Here is a 27,486-nt window from a genome sequence, read left to right on the forward strand (position 1 = left end):
TAATCAGAATACTATGGTTGGTGCGGAGTGATTCGATGTTGGTGATAACTCAAGGGTTACAGTTTTTGCACCACCATTTCCCTAGGGCACTGATTGAGAGCGTGTTCGAGTCCATTTCAGGTGTGTACCAAAGGGTGGATTGTTTGGTTTTAGCCATTGTGGTTTTTAGGGGGGCACGAGTCGTTGAATAATTCTAGGAGGACCAAGGCATTCACTGTGTTGGGGTCGTCTGCAAAGTTTTCTTCTAGCTCATAGACTGAGAAGTATTTGAATGAGCAGCACTGAATGACGGGACTTTTAGCCTGACCTTTGTGGGCCATGGTCGAGTGGGTGATCAACAGTGGGATGGCGACATGGTCAGACCAGTCAAGTGGGTAGGGTCCGCGCATATGATGATAGGGGATGATGTAAAGACTAACAGCCTCATCACAAGTTTGGCAGTAACCCTTAAACCCTTTAGTGCCAAGGGCGAGCTATCTCTTCCTTGACATTACGTACGCAGTGTCAAGGACGAGATAGCTCGTCCTTTTTGGCACTTTGTTTTGAGTGATCCGTGCAAAGCAGAGATCAGTCAAAACTGTAATCCAACCCCGGGCTATGTGAGGGGGAGGTTCCCCCTCACTGTCAGGGGGCTGCATTACCCTCAGTTTCATGTCAGCGTTTGTAAAGCATGCCAAGGTGAAAGTAATTTTCAACGCAGCAGCCATTTCGGGCTGCTGCAGTGAAAATAAAAGGTGAGTCTCCACCTTTTTCCCCCTCGATCTCTGGCTGTATTTCAAGCCAGAGATCGATGGAGGTGTTGTTGGAAATGGGAGATTCTCCCCTTTCCAACAACACCCTTTGTGTAGCATTGCTGTTCACGGATCGGGCACAGGGTGCTCGATCCAGGGCAGCAATGCCACTAGACACCAGGGATGTCTTTGTAGTATGGGGGAAGAGGGCCCAAAGCATGGGTCCACATGCATGGAGACCCCTGGGGGTGGATGAGTGACCATCTGCCCCCAGGGGTGGGGGGCAAGAAAAAAATAGATATCATGGCTGGTGTTGGGGGAGTGCCCCCCCGCCCCACAGGACCACCAGGGAATTTTTTTATGGAAAGAGGTTGACTGCCCCCTCACCCAAAAACATGGACTTGGGGGTCATGTCATGCAGCCCTCCCTGGGGGCAGTTATCTGCTCTTAGGAAGGGGCATGTAACCCCAGGGAGGGCTGCATTAGAACCCCCCTATTATTTGCCCCCAGAGAGGGCTGAATGAGATGCCCCCCTCCTGCATTTGGTGTGGGGGGAGAGGGTCAACCCCCAGTACATTAGAAAATTACCTGGCGGTGTAGGGTGCCCCTCAGCCCCCGCCAAAGGGCAGCCTGCCATTTTGAATTATTTTCTTTGTTTACTAAACTTGCCTTGGTGCAGAGGGGCACATTGGTGTGCAAATCCGGCCCCACGGTGCCCAAACCTTACTGCCCCACCACTGGGGAACCTGTCCCACAATTTTTGGGGGCCATTTCCCCCTCACCCCAAATGGAGGGGGGTGTACCTCACACTGCCATTTGTAGGAGGCCCAGGGAGGCCTGCATGAGGTGCCCCCACCACCCATTTTGGGGTGAGGGGGGATAGGGCCCCCACAAATTGTGGGACAGGCCCCCAGTGGGTGGGGCAGTAAGGTTTGGGCACCCAATGTGCCCCTCAGCGCCAATGGGAGTTGGGTTACCAAAGGAAACAAGTGAAAATGGTGGAACGCATTTTAGGAGGGGCTGTAGGGCACCCCAAAGGGACAGGGAATTTTCTAATGGGATGGGGCGTTGATCCCCCAGCCCCCACACGCAATGGAGTGGGTGCCATGTCATGCAGCCCTCCCTGGGACCAGATATCTGCTCCTAGGAAGAGACGCCTGAGCCCAGGGAGGAGTGCAGGACCCCCACCCCTTATCTGCCCACAGGGAGGGCTACAAGAGATGTGCCGCCTCTCCAATTGGGGTGGGGGTGGAGAGGTGCACCCCCCTTCACATTAGAAAATTCCCCAGCAGTGTAGGGTGCCCCTCAGCTCCCGCTAAAGGGCAGTCTGCCATTTTGAATTATTTTCTTTGTTTACTAAACTTGCCTTGGCGCAGAGGGGCACATTGGTGTGCCAATCTGGCCCCGGGATGCCCAAACCTTACTGCCCCACCCACTGGGGTGCCTGCCCCACAATTTTTGGGGGCCCTCTCCCCCCTCACCCAAAATAGGTGGCAGGGGTACCTCATGCAGGCCTCCCTGGAGGCAGATATCTGCCCATAGGAAGGAGCAAATGGGTTTTCAGTTGGGGGGTGAGGTTCAGTAGACCACCAAGGATGGCTTGCAAGGGGTGGGGCATGCTTGAAAATATTTGTTTTTGCTGGTTTGACCGTAGGTAACACATGTTTTTTTGTTTTGTTTACAACTTTTTCCACGCAAGCAGCTGCAACGTTATGTGAGTACCGTTTTTTTTTATTCTATGGTTAGGGTCCACTGTCAGTGGGGTGGGTGAGACTGGGGCTGGATTGTTTGTGGTGTGGGTGGGAATGGGCCGTCTGGGCAGATATGTTGGTGGGCTGGGACACAATTGCAGGGGCAGGCCACAAATTGTCCCCCATGCCAGCAGAACATTGGTGTTTCCCTGGGAGCGGATCCCTCCCATGTGGGTTGTCTGTCTGCAAGACCAGGCGGTACCAGGTAATATTATCCCCATATATATGGTCGCTGTAAATAATATTGCCGGGAAAAGGTCACAGCGATATTATATGGGTGACCATATATATGGGGACAGGGGCAAAAAAAAAAGGTTTAAAAAGAAAACAAAAGTTTGGGAGTTGCGGGGGTCTCCCCCGCATGTTCCATGCAATAATGTCGCCACAAAAAACGGCCATTTTTCGGCGATATTTTTGCATGGCGAGATTTTTGTGGCAACATTATTACATGGAACCGCCCAGGCTCCACCTCTGGCTGTGCTACGTTACAGATGTCACCTCCGGGGAGGAATGAGGAACCTGCCGGGGCTCCCTGGAGCTGCTGCTGTGCTTAGGGGACGGTACACCCACATGGTACATGGATGTAAAAGGACAGGGACATCCCCTCCAACCACCCTGGTAGTTGCGGCTGGGCTGCATTACAGCTTTTCCCTTCAGGGAGGTATTGGCACACTGCCGAGACTCCCTGGTGGGGAGAAGCTGTAACGCAGGGCAGCCAGAGCTCCAGCAAAGTCGCCTGTAATATCCCTGGCCTTGGGCACCCTTCTCCCATGTGGGTCTTTGCCGGGGGTTCTGGGTAATAAATTTATGGGCCGATTTGCGTAAGTCAGACCTCTGTGGATTCCCACGGGTGTCCTCTTTTTGGAAATACATGGGGTTCCCTGTTTTCCTTGCTGGCTTCGACACCATAGGACCAAATCTGTAAGTTGCCCAGATGAACAAAATGTGCTGTGGCGAAAGGCTTGGGGTTACCAGTGGGTTACCCTTTTCCTTTTGCCCCCGGGTAGGTGCACCCACACATGTGAGGTACCGTTTTCATTGGGACACATGTGGGGACGTGGGAAGGTAGGCCATGTGTTGTTGGCAGTGTGTTTCGGTGGGTGGCCAGAGCAAAATGTCTGAGAATTGTCTTCATTTCCAGCCAATGTCAGAGACATTTCCCTGTGTCCACTCACGAAACACGTTGCCAACAACAGATGTCATACCTTCTCGCGTTCCCACAGGTGTCAGGACAAAAACGGTACCTCGCATGTGTGGGTACACCTACCGGGGCGCAAAAGGAAAAGGGTAACACACTGGTAACCCCAAGCCCTTCGGCACAGCACATTTTGTTCATGTGGGCAACCTACAGATTTGGGCCTAGGGTGTCGAAGCCAGCACGGAAAACAGGAAACCCCATGCATTTCCCAAAAGAGGACAACCGTGGGAATGTACAGAGGTCTGACTTGCACGAAGCGGCCCAGAATTTATTACCCAGAACCACAGACAAAGTGAACATTGTGTTTTTTCCCCACCAAATATCACACTTTGTTGGGGATTGTGGCTAATAAAAACTGGGGCAATTTGCGCAAGGAAGACATCTGCGGATTCCCGCGGGTGTCCTCTTTTTGGAAATGCATGGGGTTCCCTGTTTTCCTTGGTGGCTTGGACACCCTAGGCCCATATCTGTATGGTGTGCACGTCTGGAAAAATTGTGAAATTCAGCTGTCAGAACAGACTTTGGGGTAGGGGTTTTTTAGGCTTTCCCCTTGGCGCCCAGGTAGGTGCACCCATACAGTGAGGTACCGATTTCATTGGGACGCCTGTGGGAACGCGGGGCGGTAGGCCATGCATTGTTGGCGGCGTGTTTCGGTGGATGAGCTGAGGGAAATGTGCCAAAAATGCGTTTTTTTTGCCACATTTCGGATTTTGCCAGGGTTTCTGGGTAATAAATTCTGGGCCGATTTGCGCAAGTCAGACCTCTACAGATTCCCACGGGTGTCCTCTTTTCGGAAATGCATGGGGTTCCCTGTTTTCCTTGGTGGCTTGGACACCCTAGGCCCATACCTGTATGGTGTGCTCATCTGGAAAAAGTATGAAATTCAGCTGTCAGAACAGACTTGGGGGTAGGTGTCTTTTAGGCTTTCCCCTTGGTGCCCAGGTAGGTGCACCCACACATGTGAGGTACTGTTTTCATCGGGACACCTGTGGGAACGCGGGACGGTAGGCCATGTGTTGTTGGCGGCGTGTTTCGGTAGGTGAGCCGAGTGAAATGTGCGGAATATGTGTTTTTTTGCCACATTTCGGACTTTGCCAGGGTTTCTGGGTAATACATTCTGGGCCGATTTGCACAAGTCAGACATCTGCAGATTCCCACTGGTGTCCTCTTTTCGGAAATGAATTGGGTTCCCTGTTTTCCTTGGTGGCTTGGACACCCTAGGCCCATATCTGTATGGTGTGCCCATCTGGAAAAACGTGTGAAATTCAGCTGTCAGAACAGACTTTGGGGTGGGGTCTTTTAGGCTTTCCTCTTGGGGCCAAGGTAGGTGTACCCACACATGTGAGGTACCATTTTCATTGGGGAAAACCTGTAGGAATATGGGACAGTAGGCCATGTTTTGTTGGCGGCGTGTTTCGGTGGATGAGCCGAGTGAAATTTGCAGAAAATGTGTTTTTTTTCGCCACATTTTGGACTTTGCCGGGGTTTCTAGGTAATACATTCTGTTCCGATTTGCGCAAGTCAGACCTCTGCGGATTCCCACGGGTGCTCTCTTTTCGGAAATGCATGGAGTTCCCTGTTTTCCTTGGTGGCTTGGACACCCTAGGCCCATACCTGTATGGTGTACCCATCTGGAAAAAGTGTGAAATTCAGCTGTCAGAACAGACTTGGGGGTAGGTGTCTTTTAGGCATTCCCCTTGGCACCCAGGTAGGTGCACCCACACATGTGAGGTACTGTTTCCATCGGGACACCTGTGGTAACGCGGGACAGTAGGCCATGTGTTGTTGGCAGCGTGTTTCGGTGGATGAGCGGAGTGAAATGTGCAGAAAAAGCATTTTTTTTTGCCAATTTCGAACTTTGCCAGGTTTCTAGGTAATACATTCTGGGCCGATTTGCGCAAGTCAGACCTCTGCGGATTCCCATGGGTATCCCCTTTTCTTGGAAATGCATTGTGTTCCCTGTTTTCCTTGGTGGCTTGGACACCCTAGGGCCATATCTGTATAGTGTTCCCGTCTGGAAATAGTGTGAAATTCTGCTGTCAGAACAGACTTGGGGTAGGGGTCTTTTAGACTTTCCCCTTGCCACCAGGTAGGTGCACCCACACAGTGAGGTACCATTTTCATTGGGACACCTGGGGAACGCGGGACGGTAGGCCATGTGTTGTTGGCAGCGTGTCTCGGTGGATGAGCCGAGTGAAATGTGCAGAAAATGCGTTTTTTTCGCCACATATTGGACTTTGCCGGGGTTTCTAGGTAATACATTCTGGGCCGATTTGCGCAAGTCAGACCTCTGCGGATTCCCACGGGTGTCCTCTTTTTGGAAATGCATTGTGTTCCCTGTTTTCCTTGGTGGCTTGGACACCCTAGGCCCATATCTGTATGGTGTGCCCGTCTGGAAAAAGTTTGAAAATCAGCTGTCAGAACAGACTTGGGGGTAGGAGTATTTTAGGCTTTCCCCTTGCCACCAGGTATGTGCACCCACACATGTGAGGTACCGTTTTCATGGGGACACCTGTGGGAACGTGGGACGGTAGGCCATGTGTTGTTGGCAGCGTGTTTCGGTGGGTGAGCCGAGTGAAATGTGCGGAAAATGCGTTTATTTTGCCACATTTTGGTCTTTGCCAGGGTTTCTGGGTAATAAATTCTAAGCCGATTTGCGAAAGCCAGACCTCTGCAGATTCCCACGGGTGTCCTCTTTTTGGAAATGCATGGGGTTTCCTGTTTTCCTTGGTGGCTTGGCCAACCGAGGCCCATATCTGTATGGTGTGCCCGTCTGGAAAAATCATGAAATTCAGATGTCTGGAAAGACTTCGGGTTAGGGGTGTGTTCGGCTTTACCAAAATCACCAAAAAAAGGCCTTGGCACTGGGGGGAAATACCCATGGCACTTAAAGGGTTAAACACGGGGCAAATCTGCCGGGAATTTGCCAATTTTCAGCACAATTACTGCAGTAGTTGTGCCGAAAATTCCCCATTGGGCGTAATGGGGAATTGCCGAATGGGCCCAGTGGGGAATAGGGATTTACCGTTCTGCCAAATCCGTGATCCGGTGCTAATAGCGCCGGAGGTTTGGCGGTAACGCTATTAGCCCCGGTGGTATCCAGGTGGTAACACCACCGGAACACCGCCCAACTCTTGATGAGGCCCTAACTCTAAGGTGTTGCCTTTGTTATACATGGGTGAGAGCATTATTTCCTTAAGGTCCATGGATCCGGTAAGTACAAAAAGCATGCCTTGAGTGTGATTGTCGCTGTGAGCCTCAGGGACGTTACAATCACAGAGAAAGACATTATTATTGTCTGCTAGTTTGGCAGAAGAGAGTACATTGGAGATGTCATCAGTGAAAGAACCACTCCTGTGAGGTGAAAGGCGGTGGATTCCTTGGGCGATAAAGCGAAACTGCAGATGAGTGATTCAAACAAGCCTATTCTGTGGGAGAGGCTGATGGAGCATGGTCAGTCCCTCCTGTGGATGATTGCCACTCCGTCCCCACCCCTCGTGGCTGATCGGCATGGTCTGGGGAGAGGCTGGTGCAGCATGGTCAGTCCCTCATGTGGATGATTGCCACTCTGTTGCCTGCCCTTCCTGGGTGGTCGGCATGTTCTGGGGGAGAGGCTGGTGGAGCATGGTCAGTCACTCCTGTGGATGATTGCCACTCCGTCGCCTGCCCTTCTTGGCTGGTCAGAATGTTCTGGGGGAGAGGCTGGTGCAGCATGGTCAGTCACTTCTGTGGATGATTGCCACTCCGTCCCAACCCCTCGTGGCTGGTCGGCATGGTCTGGGGAGAGGCTGGTGCAGCATGGTCAGTCACTCCTGTGGATGATTGCCACTTTGTCGCCTGCCCTCCCTGGCTGGTCAGCATGTTGAATGCAGAGGCCTGGTAGGAGGATGGGCTAAACAATGTTTCGGTGATGAATAGGGCATCAAGGTTGTTGTCTGAGATGAGGTTGGTGATATTTGCGGCCTGAGTGACTGCTGAGCCAGCATTGATCCACATGAGGGGGCATGTCCGTGTGGGTTGAGGGTGTTGGATGGGGGCAAGGATGATATTGATGAGGTTTTCTAAGGTACCTTGCCAGAGCTGCACAGGGCACTTGGCCATTCGAATCATAGCAAGGGTGGGGACGGCTGTGGAGGAAGATGACACATGGTGATGTCTGTACCAGCAGTAGCGACTACTTTGTAGGTGGAATGCAGCATAGCAGGTCTGGCCACTGGCCCTATCTGTCACAAACAGGTGAGGTTCTTGTCTTTGTCTGTTCTTTGCAGAGGACACCAGCGATGAGTACGCCTAAGGAGTACTGGTTAAATAGGTGGAGTGCGGAGCAACTGATTGGCAGGGCCTGATCACGTTACCCATAATCTCCTCAATGCAGTCTGCCTGTAGTGCTTAAGAAGTTACCTGGTAGGTGTGAATACTGGTGGTGGGAAGAGCAACTGAGTGGCAGGGTCTGGTCAAGGGACCAGCAGACTCTTCAATGCAGTCCGCCGGGAGCTGGACTGGATTCCTTAAGAAGCTACGTGGAAGGCATTAAAACTGGTGTTGGGTATAGGAACTGAATTGCAGGCCCTGGCCACAGCAGTCTCCTCAAAAAACTCCTCTTATTTTTTACACATTGCGGAGAAACTCATTCACTAACTCTCTGTCTATATCCTCATCATTTCACCAACAGGTACCCCCAATTTCTCCTTCCTCTTACCATTCCTGCCGCCATTCTTCTCTCTCCATTCCTCTCCACCCTCCCTCCCCATCACTGTTCTGATTTCGCATATTCAAACAAGACTCCATTTCGCTCTACTTGGCCATGGCTAGATTTCCTTCTAGCTCTCTCCCACCTCACACCTGCCCTACTGAGAATGTCTACCAGCACTTCCTCTTGCTATGTTCCTCTCAATTCGGACACAACTATCCTGCACGTTTTTTCATCCCGTCTCAAACTCTCCCCTGGCCCTTGGTCATTCCTCTGATCCAATTCCTGCAGACAACAATGTGACTACATCTGCAATCCTTCCATAAGTCACACTCTCCTGCTCTCCTTGCCACCTACCATTAATCCCTCATTATTAGGTTGATTGGCCTAGACTTAGAAAAATCTTCCTGCAATGCTGATCTGAAATCTGCAACAGGAAGTGCATGGACAAGATACATGCTCCGATCTCCAAGTTCCTTACTACGGACCACCGCGACAAACTCTCCTCAATTCTTATCCTCTTTGATCTCCTTGCTGCCTTCAACAACGTTGATCGTTCCTCACTTCCAGTTGGCTTCTATAAAATTGCTATCTGAGGTTCTCTCCCAGACTGTATTGCTTCTGTGCTAACAGAATGATCTTTCACCAGTCCATGGAATATCAACACCTCGATTCCACCACACCGGGTGTTCCAAAAGAGTCTATTCTGGGCCTGCTTCCTTATATGCTCTTCGCATCACTCTGGCCACACTAAGCACTCCCTTTCTATTACCGCCTCTTTGCTGAGGACACTCACTTCTTTGTCCCCTTTCTTTTCTTCGCCCGTAGACTATTCACCCAAATTTCCAACTAACTCTCTGCGTCCTGCGCTGGGTGGCACTGTGGTTCACTGTCTAGTACTCAACTCTTCCAACACTAAACTTATTTACCTCTAAGCACCCCAGCAATTCACTACCCCTTCCCTAGCTACTTCTTATTCATCCCTTTGTGTGCTTATTTTATTTTATTTGAGTAGTTGGTGTTTCTCTGTAATGGGCAGCACTCCAGCCAATGGTTGCTTCGGAGAGCTAGACTTTCCCAGGATCTCCTTATGGCAATTTCTTAAATTCGCAGGTCACACTGCCCATACCCTCCCACACTCCTCTCTTTCCTCTGTCTACCTCCTTCATGCAGGAAAGGTGTCTATGTGACATCCTTCCATCTTCAAATTCCTCCTTTGTGTTTTTAAATACATACATGGAATGGACCCCCTATACCGGGACACGTCTATGTCGCCACCATGCACTTTGCAGTCTCAAGCTCTACCGAATCCGGCAGCTCCATGCCTCCTGCTTGTGTTCCTTCTCACCAATTCTGCCTTACCACAGGAACTTCCTACCTCTGGAATATGGAAACAGAGGCTTTCTTCCAGCCTTCAGGCCTACTATCAAAATGATTCTTCTATCCAGAGAAGAGTCAGAGAAAGAATCAAAGGAGACCCAGAGTGGAAAATCCCCCGTCCATCTCTAGTACAAACATACACTTCCACTGCTTTAAAACTCAAATAGCTGTATGAAATAGGACTACAAACTGATATCTGTATACAATCTCCACAATGCTTCTTGTTTCCAATCCATGCCCCTACTGGCATTTTGCCTCTCCAGTTTGCTCCCTTATCACTTTCCCCTCTTGCAGAGGGATTGACCTGCTCACTGTTGGTGCCTTCTTGTACAGCATTTCTGACCGAAGGGCTTGTCCTCCTCTTTAATAAATACACATACACATGTAAGTCTTTTACCGACCACAGTTATGATTAATGCAAACCACTATCACTTAATTACCCTTGCCAGAAATGTTCTATTTTTAAATATTTGTTTTTTTTTGTATATGGTTTATATATGAAACCTTTACAACCTAAGTACAAAAAATTCTATGACATTAAAATACAATAATTATCACATATTACAGATATACAATATATCAAAATAAAACAATTTCCATAAAATACATTGCTTCATTACCCAATTTAGATGCACATTCTTGCAACATTACAAATTCTAAACACTAAAAGGGTATAGAGTAGAAATAGAATAACACATAGAAAACCCACAGGTATCAGAGAAAGGAAGAGAAGCCTAGAAATCTATTTTGTTTACCAGGTCTCAGAAATAGCAACCATTTCCTGATTCAATAATCTCTCACCAATGGGGAGGTATCTGCGTAGAGATCCAGGGATTTCATAAAGCCTGTCACTGCCAATCCTTCTGCGGTATTACCAATTGATAGGCATCTAGACCAAATATATTTATCCTCCCTTAAAGTACCCCATTTAGTAAATTTTGATTCAATAGATTAACACTTTTAACAAAACAAAGAAAGAAAAGAAGAAAGTTCAATTTGATCTTCGAATCAGTCCATTTTATTTTCCCCTTTACTATATGGTCAGTTTACTTTCTCTTTCCTTTCTCCATTGTCTTTTAGAATCTTCTACCTGATATCGTCACATGGTTTGATTCTGGTACATCTTCCATTGTTTGTTACCTTTAATTTGTGGCCAGCTGGTCAGTGTGGATTCTACATCTTTGTTTATTTACCCCCCTTTTTTACCCTCTTGACTATTCGACCTGTTTACCACGGCTATCACAAAAGATGTCGTATCTCCATTCATCAGCAGCGTCCACAAGTCTTCTTCATTGTATGACCGGAATTTTGAAATGTTCTATTCATGTCCCAGCTTGCCAGATGTCTCACACCATGTGTGCCCTCTCCAACATTTGCATCTTTCAGCTTTTTCCGACTCTCAATCTAGCTGTTTTCAGAGGTCAGCGTGTTTCCCATAACTGCTATTCTGACTAATGCAGCTTCTAAGCCCCACGATCACCCCTTCAGGGGTATTATGCAAGGGGTGGTATAATTGTGTACAAAATACCCCTAGGTGTAAAGAAAATAACATATTTTTCTATGATGTGATGGCTTACCGTGATCACTTTACAAGCATAAAGGACCATATAAATGGGCCATATAAAAAAGTTACATTATACACGTTTGGATCCAGGATTGTTTACAAAGATTGATCTGGATTGTCTTTTACAAAACATCAAGAAAGAACATTGTACATGGGAAGTTAATGTTAGAATATTTGAAGGCAGGCGTAAAACATGACGGTCTACCGGTTTGTATTGTTCCCAGAGACTTTATAGACAATCACATATTCAAATCCAACTGGAGTGGGGTCATCAACAAATTCAACCCAGCTTGGATAATGCTAATCACTGATACTGCAGAAGAGGACATTAAATAAATAAAGGGAGATGACTTGTCGCTGCTAGAAAGACATATCAATGATAATGCATTGAACCAAGGTGCAAAACTGAAGCTTAATAAGATGAATGAAGAAATCATTACATTGAAACAATTAAATACAGACAGTAAACATTAGAAATTACCCAAAAAAAGATATTGAAAGCTGCAAGGAAGAAAGAACCTATCCATATTAACGTCCAGAGTTTTACCAGGAGTATAATAATACACTGTTCCACAGCAACAAGGGGCAGAGATATCACTAAAAGAAGAACGTATGAGACCTTATCAGAAACCTCAAATAGCTCCAGTGGAAATGACCCCGAGGATATAGGAAAAAAAGCAGTCCCCTCTTCTGACCACATGCAAACTATGCAACCACATCAGTTTTATCAGGGCAGGCGAGGAGAGGAAGGAACAGAGGAAGTGTTGGTCCTACAGATTATGGGGTCAGAACGAGACAGTGGGACAGGCAACAGCAGGGTCGACAGATGTGTTATCACCTTTATCCAAACACGTGTTGACTAATGAAGAAATCAATCTATTGAATAAAGGTTGAAGCTTTGTAGCAGTGAAAAGAGAATATCGCTTTGAGACTGAGATAGACATGTGTTTGCACCTTTAGCCCAAGATACCTTTTTTCACAATAGAAAGTATAAGAGAAAAGAGAGCACTGCGGGATTACCATTACAACCCCCTTTCATCTCTGCAACTCTGCTATCAGCCCCGAGACTCTGATTTGTGAGAATCAGGTGACTCGGGGGCACAAGAAGCAGGTTGCAGGTTGGAATCACACAGAGACAACCTCAGCCAAGGTGACAGATCAGGATTACAGTCTCTTCCATGGGAGGAGAATATTGGAACACAACTGGTGGACAAGGGTGGGGGTATTGTTCATTGAAGTGAAGAAAAATAGGCATTCTGTTTATTAAACAGTACGTCCCATTATGTTAAACTGGATGATAATCCAACCAAACCTCTTAGTTTGACGACAAAAGAACTTAGAGGGTAGAAGATAACGGCTGAAATACCAAGGAAGAAAAGTAACCAAATACTAAAATGCCAGAATTTCATATTCTTTTGAAGGTGCATAAAGATTTGTATTTGTTTGTTTGTATTTGTAATATGCAGCCGGGCAGAATAAACTGCATTTGGGTGCAAATCAGGATGAAGCAGTTAGGCCTCTTTCCAGGAAATTGAGAGGGAACATTCATTGAAACAGTTCAGATTTGTGAGCCTTCCAAAATAACACCAGGGAAGGTTTATTTCTCAGACCAAGGATGTTAACAAACACTGGGGCGACCCATGATGTCTGCGATAAGGTCCATTTAGGAACCCCTAACCATATACAACCATTTGTTGCAGAGATGCAATCTTTTGTTAAAGATCTCACAGATATGACTAATCTGTTGGAGGGCACAGTGGTACAAGATAGAGATATCTCAGTGACACTAGATGATGACTCTTTATGCACAAATATCCCACAAGCAGATAGTCTCCAGAATATAGAGTGTTTCTTACTATTGACAGCCGGCTGCCTCAAAACTAGATTTTTTAAAGGGATGCTTTCTGACAGATGCATAATAACAGTTGACAGTGACATACGCAATACCAAAGTACAAACAAACTATTATAATCCTAAATATGTATCAAACTATACTCTGAAAACTGGCCTCATTGTTTAGTTGGCCAAGGGCTCCCTTATGTATGGGCGACCCACACAGAGAAATATCCATTAAGACAAAGCTTCTTACCTTCTTCCATGGGTCTGGGCATCAAGGAGGGGCTCATCTGCAAATCCACTGGGGGGCCCTTTTGGCAATGAATCTGATGCCAAATGCATCAAAATTGTCACCACAAAAAGACTCTGGATTTGACTCTCGGGTGAAGTTAGTTAAATACATCTTTAATAGCAGCACTGCAGAATGAGCACAAGAAAAGACAGCACAAAATCCACAAGCAATCCAAGACTGTGTAACCCGACCCGCTTATCATCCAATGTTTTAAATATGGGGGCATGTTGCACAGTGAGCCAAGATGGCGGACCATGTAAAAGCTCTCTGACGAGTGGGGATATTGAGCTGAAATAATGCTGCCATAGCGGAAGCAGATGCTATATTAATCTGCAATATTTACGGACTGGAAGCTAGAGAACCAGCCGAAAAAGTCTCTGATCCCATAGAACCAAGGTGCAGATGCCAGAGACCGCACAGCCATGAGAAAGTTGAGTACGGAGCGTGGCGGTGATCTGTTGCTGATGCCCAGGAAAGATGCCAGCGAGCCTCATAACCTGGACAGCCTCGACAGTGGGCTGCGGACAGTACAACAGAGCCTGCGGATGCTGACACAGTGCAGCGGGTCTGAGACAGGGCAGCACCAGCACAACAGAGGGGTTTTGGGGCTCCAGGAAAACAAGATCACTTCGAGGATCGAGCAAACAGAAATTGGACTCCCTTCGAACAAGCCAAGTCGCTGGACATAATCGAGACCCAGACTATAAAATGAAAGCGGCAGTTGCGAAAACACTCCAATACCAGTGAATTAAGTGCAGGTACCAGCCCATGCCTGCACTTATCAATTAGGAAACAGCACCATGGCACAAGAAAAGGGTGGGCTAGATAGCGGAGCAGCCATCTTCCTGCAAGCTGAAGCGTGAAGGCACATACAGGCGATCTGGTACACTACTGATCCTCCGGCATCATACATCCTTTGTAATTCCCAGGCGCCAGCATTGTCATGTATCTTGGTCTTGTCTGGCTAGGCAATGTAACACCATAGCGATCAGCAAAGGGTGGGGGGCATCAGCCACCCCACTGAAAGTACACGGCCTGACGCAACCCCACTGGAGAGCAGAAAATAAACGGGTCTCAACAATGCGAAAGACTGACTTCCCAGCCCACCGGGCCCACTAACCACTGTGCCTATATCTCAAAGGGCTCATTAGGTAAGAAAGGGGGCACAATTGATCGCTTTAACAAGCCTGCTCAAAGACCCATCATGGAGGCAGCCATTGCACCTGATGACTCCGCTCCTGTGAATTTGTGCCATGCCTTGAAACCCATTGAACTTCAAAACATGCTGGAAGCTATGCAACAGTGGTTCACATCTGTAAATACTAAATTGGACGATATCATGGCAAGTGCCACTTCGATTCATGCACAGATGGAGAAAGAAACCCAACAAATTACTGTGGCAGAGAACCGTATAAGCAGCACAGAGGACGCAATGTTGGACTTGCAGTAACAGTGTCCATACTGTGAGAAACCAGAACGTTTCTCACCCACTAGTCCCCGGGGTTCTGTCATCCTTTTGGCCATCCACAGCCATCGCTTTTGGATCCAGTTTCCTGGGGGTGGACCAGTGCGGGAGGATCACCTGGGTGAGGGGTCTTCGGGGAGTGGGAGTGGGACACTGGATGGTGAGGTGCGGTATCCCCTTCCCTGTAACACCTTTACCCAATTCTACCAGGTAGGATATTTAGGAACTCAACCCAGCCATTTTACAACACAAACACATTCTCACGGACAGCCCTCTATGAGGGAAAACAGATTAACACCCGAGCAGTATACCTGACGTGTCCCAATTGAATGGTCAGGCAATTACTGACCATCACACACATCTGACTTTCATTACACTTCCCCACACAGATAAAAGGCGGAGCACAAGAGCACACACTGAGTGAGGCAAAGCACACAAGGAAACAGCCATTTCGAGACGACAGCTGAGCAAGAGAAGAAATACTGGAAAACTGAAGGGGATCGCAAGGAGGGAAATTCCCTTGACCTTTTCAACAAGGAACCATGACTTTCCCGAAACCTCGAGAATAAAAAGTGTAAGACCAGGAAACCAGGCTGAAGACTCCAGAATTGTGTGTCGGAGCTACACTGGGCCCTCCTGAATCAATAATCAAGGCAGGGAGAATCACCAGCTGCCGTGGTACCGTCCTTGGGTCCAAGAACAAAGATGCTTCGGTGAAATCAACAGCCGGTGAGTTGGGGAGACAGATACAAGACAGGTCTGTGTTGAAGCCAAGGTTGCAAGCATCAACATTGCATGGCGAGCACTGGAACGAACATTGTTAAAACAAGTGTGATAAGAAACGCAAGTGAAATGAACTGCTGATGAGTGATTGAACTTTAAAGCAAGCTACAATACCTTTGACAGTGTGGTCCCGCAGTGCGTACGTCCTGAATAGAAGGTCTGTGTAAAGTATCAAGCTGACAAGTGACAAAAGTAGATACATCTGGTCCGAGCCCGGCGGAGGGAGATCATTTGAAAGAGAACAAATTAATGTGAATCGAAGTGGTCCTGCAATGGGTCAAGCAAAATCCTGCACAGTTGAAAGTTTTCAATTTTGATAAAATAGAGAACATTTGGAAAAGTATATGAATCTGGACCGAGCCCGGCAGTGGGAGACAAATTGAAGATTCTCGTATAAAAGTGGGCCTGAGCCCGGCAGAGGGGGACTAGGGGTGAATAGTAAATCACCCGAGAAGTTGTATACGTGAAAATCCTGAGAAGGAAGGAACTTTTATGTTTTGTTGTGTTGCATCAGTGCCTCTGAATTAAAAGAGTTTGAATGACAAAGAGACCTTGGCAGAGAAGGCCCTGATATTGAATTCTTGAACTGCATCCTCGTGCTAGAAAAGCCAGAGTGTGCTAAGCTTGAGTGTGCTGAGTGTGCCGAGTGTGCTGAGTGTGCCAACTGTGCCGACTTGTCCCATGCTGAACACTTTTGTTTAGCATAACATTGTTTCCCACATTATTTGTATTTAGAAATAAGGATTGTTAATAGGTTTATTAGTGTAAGCCCTTTAATTTTGACAGACTCTACTAGGACTGCATTATTATTATTTGATGGTCGCATCTTGCTCCCATTTTTATATTTAGGATTAGATAGGCTGTTATCAAACCCAATTGAAGTTCAATAAACTTCCTTGAACTGTGATCAAAGGGACTTATGGATGAGAGCGATTTCAGGATATTACTTGGTAGATAATGGCACAAGCAGACAGCACTGGTCAGACTGTTAGGTTATTAAACTGGAATGTTAGAGGTCTGAGAAGTCTAATTAAGGCGCGTAAAATTACTGCATATGCAAATAGAATGGGGACAAATATATTGTTCCTGCAAGAAACTCACATGTTGGATCATCAAGCTGCTCCGTTTGCTCCTCGGTGGGGTGTTTGCAGGAGTTACACGTCTTACTAATCAAAAGAACGTGGGTTTATGATACTGGTAGACTGCTCCCTAATATTCACACGCCTCGCATCCATTGTGGATGAACATGGCCTTTATGTGATAGTACATGAGCGACTGTGCGGCCAGGAGGTGCTACTGATTAATATGTATAGCCCCAGCACGGATGACCCTGCATTCTGTGTGTTTTATAAATGTGCCCAATTTCCCACCGCCACCATAATATGTGGGGGTGACTTTACCACTTATTCTAGATACACATCTGGACCGAACATTGACGGCGACATGGACCCTATCGAGTGCGGCACACACTATAGTTATACATGTGGACGATCTAGGTCTACAAGATGTGTGGCGGGCTCTGAACACCACCCATGGAGGCTACACTTTTGTCATGATGCCAACTCCCGGGCATCCAGGCCAAGTCCATCAACCCCGGAAGCAGTCATCATGTTACCCAGAGAAAGCCCAGCAACCCCTGTTAGGGGCTATATGGGTACAATCCTGGCGTCTATGGCGCCAGGCTCATATGGGGGAACAGTCCTGGCGCCATAGGCGCCAGGCTCATATGTTAAAACTTACCTGATGCAGACCATGCTGCAAGAGATCCAAGCCCATGTGAGGCTTGGAAGGGACTACTTTAGCTAGGGACTATTTTGTTACTCGTGTTTGGTTGTGGAGGAATCCTTACCTGGGACTACTTTGGGGGCTATTTAAACCACGCCCGAAGAGCAGCACACGCTTCGCGTTATTCTGCATGCTGCAGCGTAACGCTCACTGTGCCTGCAGTCAGCATCCAGTCTCTTGCCACGCCCGCCTCGAGTCCAGAGCGCCTAGAAAGAAGGGAAAGAAGAAGAAAGGTTAGAACAAGAACATTATTGGGTTTCTTACCTGATTCCGGATTCATCGCACCTTTGAACCAGAAAAAGACTTTACACGTCGCATCACCAGCAGCAGCACCGCGCCATACTCACCGTTCCTCGCAGCATCTCTACGATCCAGCGCTGTCTCCATCATTATGTTGCCGCGTTCCAGCACCTAAGGGGGAGAAGAAAACAACAAGGTGAGCCGAGGGAACAAACAAGGACAATCTCTTGCCACCATATACTTACCTGATTTTACCACCGGAGGTATTATTCACCAGCACGCCAAATCTTCTTACGCCGCACTTGTAAGAAAAGAGAAGGCAGCGAGTTAAACCTTGGCATCATTTAACGGACAGTGTGGGATAGCACAGATTCTTACCTGAACGCTTTCAGCTGCCGCAGGACTATCTTTTTGGGTCTAAGCTGCAAGATCAACAAAGGAATTGGACAAGAGTGATTATTCAGACATTTTTTAACTCTTAAGAACTATAGACTAACAGTCCTTCGCCAGGAGGTTTGCAGCCAAGATTTGTCTAGAACTCTTCCAATATCCTCAAGCCAGTGAAGTAACTGGCCATCAACGCGCCCCTGCGTTCCTCGCAGGATGGAGAGCTCATCATTCAAAACTATAAGGTGAGCTTTGTGAACGGGAATATCAGAGGTGATTAATGGGGACGCAGTGAGGGGCTATTACTCAAATCCACGGGTGGCTAATTCCCTTTCTCCGCCTTTAGGAGACCACTTCTATGGGTCAAGCAGACGAAGCTAGGTGGGCCAGTCCAGTCAGTCATCTATGCACTACTCATCACGTTGGTGGAGACTGTGGCTGTCCAGTTCCGTGCGACACCCCTGTGGGAACCAGGTGAGCGTAACAGAATGCGAAGCCTTCCTACAAATCCTCACCCGGGTGTCATGGAGACCTCAGAAACTGACCAACTGGCCCTATTATTAGGGGAATTTAGGGCTGAAGTACATGCCGCTCACCAAGAAAATAATACCCTCAGGAGAGAGCTGATTGTTTCTAAGGAACGCACTGATGATCTTGCTAGACAATTACTGCAAAACCAAGCTGGGCAAACACCATTACCTGGACTTGGGGGGAATTCAACTCCTGTTTCATCAAGCAATCCTGTGCAAGTGGTTTTACCAGGGAGCTTTCCTTTAGCCCCGCCGGAACGTTTTGCTGGGGACCCGAAAAGGTTCACCGTGTTTATGAACCAATGCCGCTTGCACTTTTTATGCAGTCCTGGAGCCTTTCCAAATGATCAAGCCAAACTAGCCTTCGTATTATCATATCTCAGCGGCAGTGCAGCGGATTGGTCAATTCCACTAGTCAATCAGGATGACCCTATTCTTCGGGATTTTCAGGGTTTTCAAATGAGCATGGAAAGACTATTTGCCCGGCTCTCTCAAGGACAGGCCCTGGATAACAAACTTTTGTCCCTACCACAGGGTAACCAGGACCTTCTAACCTACATCGCAACCTTCAATAGGTTGGTGGTGGAAACTGGATTGCCCGAGGTAAAACGGATTACGTTATTTCATCGAGGACTTCGAGGAGAACTCAAAGATGTTTGGCTCAAGTTGTGAACCCCCCTCAAGACTGTGCTGAATATACAGACTTAGTGGTCCAGTTAGATCACAGACTTCAGAACAGAAAGGCCGACCGAGCCAAGTTCGAGAACCGGGTGTTGGTTAAACCCAACGCTACCCCCAAAGGAGCAGATGCCTCAGAACCCATGCAAATCGGAGGGGTTAAAGGACCCTTGACTCAGAAGGAAAGAGAAAGGAGACGCAAATGCAATTGTGTCTATACTGTGGAGCTTCAGGACATTTTCTACGGGATTGCCCTGTAAAACCACCCAAGAAAGTGGTAGGAGCTGCTGATAAAAGTCATATGGAGTCTAACTCGGGAAACGACCACACCCAACAAGCGTAGAGGTCCGCTTGCCGAGCTTGAAGAAGGATACTCAGACCTCACACTTCATCATACCAATGTTCCTTGTAGATCCAAGGCAACTATCACGTATGCACGCAGTAAGGGCATACATTGATAGCAGGGCCATAGGAAACTATGTGGACCACGAATTGGCTTCTAGGATGAATCTACCTCTCTGCAGAAAGACCACTTCGGATGTCATCACCACAGTCGATGAAACTGAAATTGCCACAGGGCCTGTAACTCATTCCACCGCAGAGATGACACTATTGGGTCAGGATGGGGATCGAGAGACTATTGTGTTTGATTTAATCAAAGCCCCGCAGTTCCAAATAATACTGGGGATACCTTGGTTGGAAACACATAATCCTTGTATTGATTGGCTGGAGAAGAGAATAACCTTCCCAGATTGTGCACATACTTGTTACCCAAAAAAACCCTTGAACGAATGCCTGGCCACAGTCGCTACTCCAGTCATGCAGTTACCTCAGAAATATCAAAAATTCCAGGATGTTTTCCAAAAAGAACAGGCAAACACCTTACCACCTCACAGATCATACGATTGTCAAATCGATCTCATACCCGGTGCACAACCTCCATGTAGTAGGATCTACGCCCTTACTGAACCTGAAAACCTTCACCTACGACAATACTTGGACCAATAACTTGCCAATGGCTTCACTCGTCCATCCAAGTCCCCTGCATCTTCAGCTTTGTTCTTCATGCCAAAAAAGGAATGTGACCTCAGAACGTGTATAGACTACCGCGCATTGAATCAGATCATGGTTAAGAACCGATACCCATTGCCTCTGATCCCCGAATTACTAGACCAAGTAAAGGACGCTTGCATCTACACTAAATTAGATCTCCGAGGGGCATATCATCTGGTACGTGTAAAGAAAGGCGACGAATGGAAGACTGCTTTTCGCACTAAGTACGGGTTATTCGAATACCAGGTGATGCCCTTCGGGTTGTGCAATGCACCAGCAGCCTTCCGGTATTTTATGGACGATGTCCTTCGTGAACTCATTGACGTCTGTGTTGTCGTATACATAGACGATATTCTAGTGTACTCCTCTTCAGAATCAGACCATGTGAAGCACTTTCGTGCAGTCCTTGAGAAACTACGCCAGCACAAGTTACAAGCAAAATTGGAAAAATGCGTTTTTCATGCTACGGAAGTTGAATTCCTTGGATTTATCCTGACTCCAAAAGGATTCTGAATGGACTCTCGAATGGTGGACGCAATTCTCAAGTGGCCATCACCCAGTTCAGTTAAAGGAGTACAAAGCATGCTCGGATTTGCTCATTTCTACCGCAGATTCATTCCGGACTTCTCACATGTTGTACACCCTATCACAGCACTCTTGCAAAAAAACAAACGCTTCTTGTGGACCAAAGAAGCTGAAAATGCCTTCCAAGAGTTGAAAGCAAAATTCATGTCTGCACCTGTATTAAAGCACCCACGACCTGAACTTCCATACATAGTTGAAACTGATGCATCCAGTTTAGCCATGGGAGCTGTCCTGTCCTAGAAGGATCCTGGAAATGGTCAACTTCAGCCAGTAGCATTTTGGTCCAGAAAGTTCTTGGCACCAGAGTTAAACTATGCGGTTACAGATAAAGAGTTATTAGCCATCAAATCCGCCTTCAAGGCTTGGCGGCACTATCTTCTCGGTGCCAGACATACCATTACTGTAATCATCGATCACCAGAACTTCCAGTATTTAAAAACAGCCAAGACCCAATCGTCACACCAACTTCGATGGGCATTGTTCTTTGCCGAATCCGATTTCATGATCACTTATCGACCAGGCTGTAAAAATGGCAAGGCAGACGCCTTATCCCGAATAGGGATGGAAGAAGCATATGTGAACCCAGAACCGGTACCTATAATTTCAGAACAAAGAATTCTTGGCATAACTACTCTACAGACACTAGAGGATATTCAGGTAAAGATAAAACAACTCTTCGATCCAACAGCCATGCAGGACTGGGTAAAGAAAGGCCCGGACTACTCAGTCATCAATGATCTACCTTATTACCCAGGGCGACTATTTCTGCCACACAAGGAACTACAAGAACTAGTCATCTCCAATTATCATGACACCCTGATGGAAGGGCACCCAGGTATTGCAAAGACTGAAGCAAAAATTAAGAGACAATTCTGATGGCCCACCTGGCGAAAAGACGTAAAGTCATTTGTGATGTCTTGTGGCATTTGCGCCCAAAACAGAAGCCAGAAGAAAAAACCGGCTGGCCTTTTACAACCTTTGGATATTCCACCTACACCATGGCACACCTTATCGTTAGACTTTATTACAGATCTACCTCCATGTAATGGATGTAACACCATTCTAGTTATTGTGGATCTTTTTTCCAAGATGGCCCACTTTATCCCTTTAAATGGATTACCTTCTGCTTCAATTCTGGCCAAGGAGTTCCTCGAAAACATTGTTCGAATACACGGATTTCCTTCCGTATTGGTCTCTGACCGAGGTAGTCAATTCATTTCACATTTTTGGAAGAAATGTTATCAATTGGCGCAAATCGACGTGAGGTTATCAACCAGTCACCACCCCCTGACCGATGGTCAGACGGAGAGGACCAACCAGACTCTTGAACAGTACCTGCGTTGTATGTTACACCAGACTGAAGGTAATTGGAAGGACATTCTATGGATTGCCGAATACGCATACAATAACTCTGTACATTCTGGAACTGGACAAAGCCCCTTTTATACCATATATGGGCACCATCCTCGAACCTCAGAACTTGACTCACCTCAACACTTAGAAATGCCCGCAGTGAACCATCTGCACGCTACTATTACACAAGCCTTTAAGGAAGCAACTGAACATTTGAAACAAGCGAAAGAAAAATACAAGAAAAATGCTGATCAGCATAGAAGTGATACTCCACAATACCAGATTGGGGATCAAGTTTGGTTGGCCACAAAACACATACCTCTAAAGGGAACACGGACCTTTAACCCTAGATATTTGGGACCTTACTCTATTAAGGCCATTATCAAGCCGGTGGCCGTCAAATTGGAATTACCTGCTACTATATGAAGTCATCCCGTCTTCCATGTGTCGCTTCTGAAGCCAGTACAACCTGGAACAAGACTAACCAAGCCACCTGACCCCATCCTTGTAGACGGGGAACCCGAATTTGAAGTTAAAAGTATCCTGGACTCCAAAATGGTTAAGTCAAGACTTTTTTATTTAATCGACTGGAAAGGTTACGGACCACAAGAAAGGTGATGGGAACCTAGTGACCACGTTCATGCACCTCAGTTGGTGACAAGATTCCAACGGAATTTCCCAGACAAACCAAGACCAAGGGGAAGAACGACTTTAGGAGGGGCCTTGGGGGGGGGGCGTGCTGTCATGATGCCTACCCCCATGCATCCAGACCAAGTCCATCAACCCTGGAAGCAGGCATCATGTTACCCAGAGAAAGCCCAGCAACCCTTGTTAGGGGCTATATGGGTACAGTCCTGGCGTCTATGGAGCCAGGCTCATATGGGGGAACAGTCCTGACGCCATAGGCGCCAGGCTCATATGTTAAAACTTACCTGATGCAGACCATGCTGCAAGAGATCCAAGCCCATGTGAGGATTATAAGGGACTACTTTACCTAGGGACTATTTTGTTACTCGGGTTAGGTTGTGGAGGAATACTTTGGAGGCTATTTAAACCATGATCGAAGAGCAGCACACGCTTTGCGTTATTCTGCATCCTGCAGCGTAACACTCACCGTGCCTGCAGTCAGCATCCAGCCTCTTGCCACGCCCGCCTCGAGTCCAGAGCGCCTAGAAAGAAGGGAAAGAAGAAGAAAGGTTAGAAAAAAGAACATTATTGGGTTTCTTACCTGATTCCGGATTCATCGCACCTTTGAACCAGAAAATGACTTTATTTTAAACACGTCGCATCACCAGCACCAATTTCTATTCAGACCTCTATACTCCGAAAGGGGTGACCACAATAACAGCAATAGAAGAATACCTGGGAGGGATACCAACGACATTACTGTTGGACAGGACGATCGATGTTGAGGAAATTAATGCTGCTATAAAGGGCCTATATAATGGGAAAGCACCGCACTCAGACGGACTCAGCGCCAAATTTTACAAGGAGTTCAGAGTGGAACTTGCTCCGTGACTACTCCCGATGTGGGTGGAGGCCCTTACTCTAAACCACTTACTGGACACATTACGTGAGGCAATAATTAAATTGCTGCTCAAGCCGGATTAGGCGGCCAATGAGTGTGGGTCATATAGGCTGCTGTCACTGATAAACATAGACGCTAAGATATTCGCACGATTTTAGCAACCCGTTTATCCCCATTGATCTGTCATATGGTTCATGAAGACCAGGCTGGCTTCATACCTGGCCGGTCAACAGAGATAAGCTTGCGTAGATTATATTATATACTTGCGCAAGCCCCACAAGAGCAGAGTGTGGTCTCTGCAGCCCTAGATATGCAGAAGGCCCTTCATACAGTCTCCTGACCATTCATTTTCTGGGTCCTGAATAACTGTGGGTTTGGCCCCAACTTTATTAAGTGAGTCATATCACTGTACACAATTTCTGATGCAAGAGTACAAACTAACGGCATGCTGTCCCAGGTACTACAGTTAAAGGGGGGGCACCAGACAGGGCTGTCCCCTATAGCCATTAGTGTTTAACTTGATCGTCAAACCATTGGCAGACATGATCCGGACCAAGTCTAGCAGAACAGGGATCAAGATTGGCAGCAAATCTGAGACAATTTCCCTGTATGCACACGATATTTTATTATATATCAGTGACCCAGATACACACCACTGGCTTGTATTAGCTTCAGTGGTCGAATTTTGTTAACACTCAGGCTAGTAAAAAATCAGAGATTTTCACCCTAACAGGTGGCACGCACAGGCCAGGTAACACTTGCAGGCTGAAATGGGCTCTTAACAATGTTAAATACTTGGGGATAGAGGTCACTCAATCACCCAAGTTGGCAATGGACTTGAACTATGAGTGCTATATATCGAGACGCTAAAGACTAAGCTACAGAGATAGTCTTGTCTTCCAGTGTCATTGGCCGGGAGCCTAGCACTGGGGAAAATGATAGTTCTCCCGAAGCTTAACTATTATTTCCACAAGATATCACTGTGGCCTGGTAAGCTCTTTTTCATCGAGCTGACTGGGATATGTTCCCCATTTGTCTGGAATGGTCGGATTATATGATTATATATAATTGGTTATTTATAAGGCGCTTAATACCCATAGGTTTCTAAGCCCAAACCAGGGGATCGAACCTGTGTTGCTTTGTGTCGTCTTGCTTTCATGACAAGCGCGTTGAACTGAATAACCTCAGCCCTTTAAGATGAGTAGCAATTACCCTGGAGATGGACAGGGATGCAGAAGTTACTCAACTTCAATAATCAAAATGACTCAGTTAGTCGGTAAAAAGGATAACTGTTTTATTTTCAATTGTCTAAAACAGGCAGCATAACGAACATCAACGAATTTGCTCGATCCTCTTACTCAACAAAATTCATAAAAAACAGTACTTTTATATTCGACATCATTGACGTTGACCTGCATCACTACCAACGTCATCCTACGTGGCAAACTACAGAACCTATTACTAATTATGATTGGCTCCGAGTGAACATCTACATATACGATCTATACTAGTATGGGATAGTAAGTGAAAGTGATAGGTTTCGTAACATCAGGGGGACAACTAAGCCCTTCCCTCATAATGGCAACTATGAACGTCACTAAGTACACAACATCCCATTGGCTACACAAACTATAGGACCCTTAAATATGCAGTCCCCTACAATTGGTTGGCACTCTAACCTTTGTCAGTACTTTTCCACCTACGTCTATCAGCACGCAGATTGGACTTCCCCCAGCTTCCAACCAATTAACATATCAATCTATCATCACCTCAGTGGCCAGCGCTGCAGGTGAGTTGAGCCCTCCTGGGCCCTGTTTTCAACTTTATTTTTAGTTCCAGGCCCCCCAACCCTCTGAATGCACCCTCGATGCCTTCCTGATCCCACTTCCCCATTCTCTACCTCCATCCCACCTCCCATACCACCACTCGGCCCGGATTGGTCCTCCTAGCATGCTCGCCTTGGCCAGGTGCCTCAGCGTTCGTCCCTGCACGCCATTTGCCACCTTAGCGCAACAGGTGAGTTGAGCACTCCTGGGTCCTGTTTTCAACTTTATTTCTTAGTTCCAGACCCCCCAACCCCCTGATTGCGCCCTCAATGCCTTCCCGATCCCATTCCCCACTCTCCACCTCCAACCTGCCTCCCATCCCGCCCCCCTGCCCGGATTGGTCCTCCTAGCATGCCTGCCTTTGCCTGGTGCCTCGGCATTCGTCCCTGCACGCCATTTGGCACCTTGACGCTGCAGGTGAGTTGAGCCCATCTGGGCCCTGTTTTCAACTGTATTTTTAGTTCCAGGCCCCCCCAACCTCCTGATTGCGCCCTTGATGCCTTCCTGATCCCACTTCCCGGTTCTCCACCTCCAACCCGCCTCCCATCCCGTCCCCCTGCCCGGATTGGTCCTCCTAGCATACTCCACACCACGGCCTTTACACCCAAAACTATTCATGGCTGGACTGTAAATGTTACCTTGTATTTACATACTAACATACGTGCCAATGTTAGCATGTGCCACACTTGGATGGAATTCCTAACTGTAGCCTGCGCCGCATCTAGATAGGATTATGAATGTTAGCATGTGCCACACCTGTATGTAATCGTGATCACTAGCCTTCCTCACATCTAGATAGGATATTGTAGATTAGCAAGTGCCACACTCAGATGGAATAGTGAACCATAGCAAGCATCACACCTAGACATAACTGCAAGGACAGAAATGCCAATTAAACAATCAACTAACAAGCTCACCCCTCTGCATACACCTCTCAAACTCTAACCAAATGCAACTACAAGCCTACTACACAACAATCCGCACAAACCTCACTACATTGCAACAACAAAACAAACCACACATAGACTTGCACAACAGCACACAACTACTACCGACTGTAAAACACCCCAAGCCCAGCCAACGGACCCACCGGGCTGAGGCTGCCAACAGCACATCACTGCTCTCTTGCACTTTTCCAGCTTATCCCCACTAACTCACCCCCACCCACTGTCCCCTTTTTAAGAGCCGCCTGAGTGCCAGGGGACCTCTCCGGTGGTGATAGTGCATGGTACAACAACAAAAAAAATATCCTTTTACATTAACGTCAGTGTAGTCAATTAGGCTTTGAAGCTCGGCCTTGAGTTTGTTCTGTACTGAGGAGAATCAGGGGAGTGAAGGCACAGCCTGCCCTTGTGTGTAGGTGTGAACCTCTTGCTCGTCCAACTCCATACTTCCACGTGACTGTTGACCATGATTGCGAGGTTTTACTGTCTTTAAAATACTATTTTTTAATAGACCTCTGACGTCTTTCGTGTGTTGTTCATGCCTTCTGAAAAGGAGCTGTTCTTTCACACGATTTTGTATCCACTGCTAGTTACCTCATCCTGATAAAACCTTGGCTTCTTGGCTTGACTTCATGGTTCATTCAGCCTTGTTTTTCCGAGATTCACTTTTAATTCATGTGTTTTCTTACTGCTCCACACTGAGATGAAGCCTTTCTTTTTTAGTCCAATTCTGCTATAACACCTAGTGGAAGCATCCATTGTTTATCCTTAATGCATATATTTATATAATGACGCTTGACGCATTCTCTTCACTATAAAGCCAGCCTTAAGAATACTTTGTCTGCTTGCGTTTCTTTTGCATCTGTACACGTGTGAACTAACTGGAT

Source organism: Ambystoma mexicanum, chromosome 12, assembly GCF_040938575.1.
Source record: "Ambystoma mexicanum isolate Mex_15411 chromosome 12, UKY_AmexF1_1, whole genome shotgun sequence".
Classification (NCBI taxonomy): domain Eukaryota; kingdom Metazoa; phylum Chordata; class Amphibia; order Caudata; family Ambystomatidae; genus Ambystoma; species Ambystoma mexicanum.